Raw genomic sequence first — 6,811 nt, 5'->3', positions numbered from 1 at the left:
CCAAACCGCTTATCCTACTGGGTCGCGGGGGGTCTGGAGCCCATCCCGGAAGCAACAGGTACGAGGCAGGGAACAACCCAGGATGGGGGGCCAGCCCATCGCAGGGCACACTCACACACCATTCACTCACACATGCACACCTACGGGCAATTTAGCAAGTCCAATTAACCTCAGCATGTTTTTGGACTGTGGGGGGACGACGACATGGGGAGAACATGCAAACTACACACACATATGACCCAGGCAGAGACTCAAACCCGGGTCCCAGAGGTGCGAGGCAACAGTGCTAACCACTGCACCACCATGCCGCCCCCAAGCTGTTACCACTACCATGAAATATAAAAAATGCTAGAATAATTATGAAATATTTTCGAAATTTGTGTTTATGTAATACTGTAAAATATAACAACTTATTTAATTTTAAAAACAAGACAACATTTCAGTGTGGGGGGGGGTGGCATGGTGCGTGAGAGTTTGGCAGCCTCTGACAGGCGGTGGCTAGCGATTACGTATTACTCAGAATTACAAGCCACTTGCATTCATAATAATTACATTAGGAAAGCGGCCCAAAAACCCGCAACCACCAAATATTTACCCGCAAATGTATTCTTGCCTCTGACGTCAAACGCCCCTGGTTGTTTTCGGCCCAACAGCAAAAGAGCAAATACCTTTTTTAGTGTAATACAACAATGTAACTTATTTCGTTACAAGGACATTTATCCTTAATCACTATACACGTAGAAAGTACATATCCAGGTTTTCTTTCAATAACCAGTTCAGTATAAAGAGTCAGTCTCCAGCTTGGCGGACGTTGAGGCGGCGGCACCCCCCGAGGGAATAGAAGTTCGTCTGCTGGTGTTGTGCGAGAAGAGAGCAGCGGGCTCGATACTGCCCGGAACCTCGCACCAGAGCCACGGGCAGATGAGCAGGAGACTCTGGGGAAAAGTACGGGCCCTCCGTACCATCCAGGACACACCGGACCCGCACAGCGCGTCCTGAAGCCGCTCCTGCCTGCCCGCCAAAACCTTGGCAACCGAGTAGTTGTTCACCGGCCGTCAAAGACGAGAAGCCGCGGTCCGCACCGCTGCAGTTAATAATCTGTTTAATAATAATCTGTTTTGTATTTTCAAGATATTGAATGCATGTGATTTCTTAATAATAATTCATAAACCCATACTTAAAAAACATTTGAAAACATATTTTATTGATGCGGACGTTTGCTGCAGCGTTAAGGGTGAACATATTGCTATCAATATAAAAAATACATTAAAAGTGTAATAGAACGTCGGTTGTAATAACTGATTTCTCAAAAATAACTTATTAAAAAACACTTTTGGAAAAACATCTTTAAACGTATTTAATATAAGAAGTGAACTTTTGCTGCATAGGTAAGGGTGAAATTCAAAGGTATGATAGCTGTCGCCCGGTTAATTATTAGCCATTATTAGCAATATCAGTCGATAAGCCATTATGCCCTTATTCATTTTTCCACTAAGATCCTATAGAATTTACCAATAATACAAAAAGATTTTTATTTTCCCTGTTGGGATTCAGTGGCGCTCAATAACATATCACGTGGTACTTTAGAATTCTAAAATTCAGATAGGATTTTCATCAAGCGCATTGTTTTTTATCCGACCTCTTTATTTCTGTATTGGATTCTTGATTTAGGATTATGACCTAACCCCACTAAAATAGTACAATTCCTGCGGGTCTACTACTTTTATGTAGCATGACCCAAAGGCAGGTGTGCAGGTCACTGAGAAAAAAGAAAATAATTGGCTTTACTTGCCATTGCCATTCACTTAATTCACATCGGTTGCACATTAATGAAATATGTAAAGTAAACACAGCATTTTTCAGTTTACGGAATTCAATAGGCAGAAACTGACCAGCTAATCCAATGAGCAGTCAGTGATGTCATCTGCCATTCTGTTCCATTTTGATGTCATACGGAACACTGTGTTCCATTCTATTGTGACATCACATGTCCATTTCACACTCCAGTCTGAACGACAATTTCAAAGGAGACACTGCTAAAAATGAAGCTCAGCTTTTTCAATTGCATCAGCTCTGCAACAATGGAGGAAGAGGCGAAAGACAAAAAAGGAAGATTTAAAAGGAATTTTGGCAAGCCTGGAAAAAAAAGAGCAAAAGTAAGTGAAGGTTCTTATGTTCCTATTGAAGCTTAGCTTGACACTCTGAAGATTCTCTCGTCCTAATCCACTTGATAAATAGTCCAAGAAACAGCTTCGTAAATTTTTAACTGTTTACTTAGAGTCTTTGAAACAATATTACAAACATAAAAGAGTTTATCCCCAAAATATATAGAACATTCAAGAGCTATCTCAACAGGCGGTCAAAAAACTATTTCGCTCCAATCTCATCTCTCACTCCTACACCCCCTCCCAGCACCCCTTATCATAATAAAAGCATCCCAATAGTGTCCATCAGAATTACATTAAAAGTTCCGTTTTTAAACATTACAATGTACATCAAATAAATCTTAACATTTTAAAATCATATTTGTGAAATGAACTTGTACCAATATTTGTTTACTGTTACTCAAACTCATATGAACTGCATTTAGGCTCCTACAGAAGGCATGGCTTCCAGCTGCAGAGAGGAGCCAGGACCCAAGGAATCACTACAGAAGAAAGATTCTCTTCTCAGTGTATGCAAGAAGCTGGGCAAGATCGGGCTCTCTCAAATATTTGGACAAAGACAAAAAAATACAATTAAGACGAATAATGCGAATGGGGACAAAAATGTACAGCAACTGAGAAACAGACTGGACAGAGGAAAAAGCAAGTCTGAGAGTGACTTGGGAAAAATCCCAGAGATACAGAAGCCGAGACCAATGAGGCAACTGAATAGAAGACCAGTTCCAAAATGCACGAAGTCGGACAGTGAACTGGTGAGACCAATGAGTGCCCCATATCAATACAGGCCATTTACAGAGGCCCCAGGGAATGGCGGAGGTGGAAAGGGGCCACCAGGACACGAGCCACCTACCACCAATCGGCGATGTAGTTTTGGGATTCTGCGCTTCATATGTCATGCAGTTAATGCTCTGAGGCGTAGAATTTTAGGTTGCTTCTGGGGATGCCTACAAGGTGTACTCATTGTTGCACTAATTTGCACTGTGACATTTTTTATCTTTTTGGTTTAACCTTCGTCCTGTGTTGCCTTTTCCTATCTCTTATGTTAGACAGGTCGGTGCCGACCCGTGTCATATATGATGTATGGTGTATTTTTCGGAATATTTTTCAGATTTCCAACACCAATAAAACTGTGTTTCTTGCAAATGGACCTCCTGCATCTAATGTATGTACAGTATGCATGCTTCCTGTATGTAATGTATGTATGCATGCTTCCTGTATGTAATGTATGTATGCATGCTCAGATACTAAGCATCAAACATAGCTGCTCTCCCTACTCAGGTATTTAATAGTGCTGCCAACTCTGTTTATCACAAGTGACAAGGTTTTCTTTTTCTGGAGTTGCTTCCAATTTCAAATAGTTACACGTTATGCTTTTAGTAATTTCAGGGCTTTTTAATCTAATCCTAATAAAAAAATAATATAATATTAATGACAATATATTAATATATTATTGGGCTGTATGCAGAGTTTCAGAAACACTGATGAAAGTTGCAAGTCCCTATAACCTCTCATCTCTCATTAAATTGAACTCACAGTTCCCACTGTAATCACCAAAGAACAAAATGAGTCTGGGTAATGACAAAACCCGTGTTGGGTCAGGTTAATTTCAAATCAAATTCAAATTTTTATTTGTCCACATGTATCATCATACATAGTACAACCTGCAGTGAAATGCTTATTGCAATGCTCCGAGGAAATATTGGTAAAAACAATAAGAAAGAGATTGCAATGAACAGCACTGGGCCATCATGCTAATATCATCCTACAGTCATGTACTTAGTGCCCGGTACCTGCACTACCTTCGTCATCATCCCCTGTTTCCTTCTGTTTAATTGCACCCAAAGGTGGTTCTGCCTCAGGCGCCGTCCACACGGCGAGTGGTGAAGTTTTTGCGCCGTTATATGTCAATCGGGGAGAGCGTCGCCACCTCGGGCAGTCGTCAGGTCCAGTAAAAATCTCCAGCCCAAGGTCCGCTTAAAATCCGCCCAACGGAAGCTGAAACCAGCCCAATATGTGAAATCCCAGTATACCGCATATCACAGAAATAAAGTATTTTGCATGCTGTTCAAATTAAAATGTTCAAATGTTTTAAAACGGCAGTTAAAGACCCGAACGGGGTCCGGAGCCTAAAGGCAGAAATACACTTGCTGTGAGCTACGTATGCGTATCCGTACCTTGTTGCGTTATTAACGTTTTGCTGATATACTGTACTTGCGTTCGTACTGTGTGTCTTAATCTGTAGTGTGTACTCCTTTCCACCAGGGGTCAGTGTCGAGGCCGCAAACCAAACAAATGAATGAATACCTGTATCTTAAAATCATCATCTGTTATTACGAACAAACATGTCTTCACTTGAAGAAATATTCATTTTCATTATACTGAGAGGGCACCAAAGAAGAAAACGCAAATCTCAGAGATGGTACATTCGACCAATTAATAGATCTCGTCAGCAAAATGGGAAATACTTTTCTCTGGTTTTGCCAATGAGAGACATTGACGAGGAAAAATACCGGGTTAGCAGGATCACCGCTTTGTTTTGCGGTAAACTTTTTTTCCGCTCTCGAACATACCGGTCTCGCAGTTGTCGCCACTTGTTTTTACAAATTTCCGAATTAATATTCAGGATGTTTGAAATCTCTTGCCAACTATTATTACATGCTATTTTGTCACTGTGAAAAGATTCTCTCACGTCATATAAATTAGGATAATTGCGGACTTGCTCAATCAGCTGGTCCTCAAACGTGGACATCTTGACTGTTGAGTGCAGATCTTGCAACACTGCCCCCTATAAATTATGCAGGTATTACATCTCCGTATACGTAACGTTAATTTTGAGTACGTGCACAAAAACCGACGCAAAGAACGCAGGATACGGATCGCGGTTGTACGTACGTACATACGTACGTAGTTAACAGCCAGTATGTTTCTGCCTTAACCCGGAAGCAATGGGCACGAGGCAGGGAACAACCCAGGATGGGCGGCCTGCCCATCGCAGGGCACACTTACACACCATTCACTAACACATGCACTCCTACGGGCAATTTAGCAAGTCCAATTAGCCTCAGCCTGTTTTTGGACTGTGGAGGGGAAACCGGAGTACCTGGAGGAAACCCCACGACGACATGGGGAGAACATGCAAACTCCGCACCCATGTGACACAGGCGGATATTTGAACCTGGGTCCCAGAGGTGTGAGGAAACAGTGCTAACCCGTTCCAACTGAAAACATTTCAATTGTAATTTCATTGCTTAAATATTCAAAAAAACATACAGCTTTTAAAGTGTATCTTTATAATTCAGCTACATGAATTCAGTTAATTTATTTTCGCCTCAAAATAAATTTCGAAAGAACGAATTCAGTTGAAATAAATAACACTTCTATTCCAAATGAACTTACCATATGCATATTCTGATATTCTGGGGTAACATGATGGTGTAGTGGTTAGTACTGGTGCCTCACACCTCTGGGACCTGCGTTCGAGTCTCCACCTGTGTTGCTTGTGTGTGGAGTTTGCATTTTCTCCCCATGTCATTGTGGGGTTTTCTCCGGGTACTCCGGTTTCCCCCCACAATCCAAAAACATGCTGAGGCTAATTGGAGTTGCTAAATTGCCTGTAGGTGTGAGTGTGCCCTGCGATGGGCTGCCCCCCCCCCCCATCCTGGATTGTTCCCTGCCTCGTGCCTATTGCTTGCGGGATAGGCTCTGGACCCCACGCGACCCAGTAGGAGAAGTGATTTGGAGGATTGATGGATGGGATATTTTATTTTCTTACTGTATGTAAAATGGCTAAGGGGTGTAATTTTATTTATGATTTTTTAAAATAAATGTTATTCATTTTAAATGTATACAGTGTTTTATGTACTAAACTATATGGTCCAAATGGATCAGTGTGAGTTTTTTCTCCGATGGCTGGAGTGTGAACCCTGCCACCAACCCCCAAATTTCCCTGTAAGTTGGAGGACCTCCTTAAAAAGTTGCATGTAGATTAACAACATACCCAGGACAGAGCAATCGTAGGATAAGGGCATCCCTCAAGGGTCCAACAGAGTACGATCACTGGTGGCATTCACAGGATTTGAACCAGCAACCTTCGAATTACTCGGACAGATCCCTAGCCTCCGAGCCGCTGATCCACCCTTTTTTGTACAAGTGAGGATAAATAAAAACTACAAGCATTCAAGTATTTAAGATATGTATTTTCTCTAATAACGACTTAACAATACTACACAGTTTCTCAAGTTGCTACTCTGCAGTTACAGAGTGTGAATTTTTGCCACATGGGGTTGCCTCAACTTATGAAAGCTGCTCACGATCAGTGATGTGAGACTAAAGTGATGCTTATCAATGCCATCCTCAACGATATGGTCACAATGATACAGCTGCGGAAAAAATTAAGAGACCACAGCACAATTTCTTGTTTCATTCATTTCTCAATTTATGGGTGTCCTTCTGTGAATAACATACATCTTTTCTGCAAACTGCAGTCTGGTTTCTCATTAATGAAGGGCTTCTTCCTTCCTGTATGGGACCTCAGTCCTGCTTCTATGAGCCTGATATGAACTGTCCTAGCAGTGCACTTCACACCTGCACTTAATGTTTCCCATTCCTTTGGAAGGTCACTTGATGTCATACCGCGATTCATGAAA

The 6,811-nt window shown here is 41.7% G+C and overlaps 1 long non-coding RNA gene across 1 annotated transcript; it reads left to right on the top strand.

Moving 5' to 3' along the window:
- Nucleotides 1-476: 476 nt before the first annotated feature.
- LOC125711555 (uncharacterized) lies at nt 477-3,308 on the top strand. The gene is made up of 2 exons (XR_007383040.1): nt 477-2,156; nt 2,591-3,308. It is a non-coding gene; the product is annotated as an uncharacterized LOC125711555 (long non-coding RNA).
- Nucleotides 3,309-6,811: the final 3,503 nt, after the last annotated feature.

This window comes from Brienomyrus brachyistius, chromosome 17, assembly GCF_023856365.1.
Source record: "Brienomyrus brachyistius isolate T26 chromosome 17, BBRACH_0.4, whole genome shotgun sequence".
NCBI classification, from domain to species: Eukaryota; Metazoa; Chordata; class Actinopteri; order Osteoglossiformes; family Mormyridae; genus Brienomyrus; species Brienomyrus brachyistius.
The sequence above is the reverse complement of the archived record's forward strand: the minus strand, read 5'-3'. Positions and strand labels throughout refer to the sequence as shown.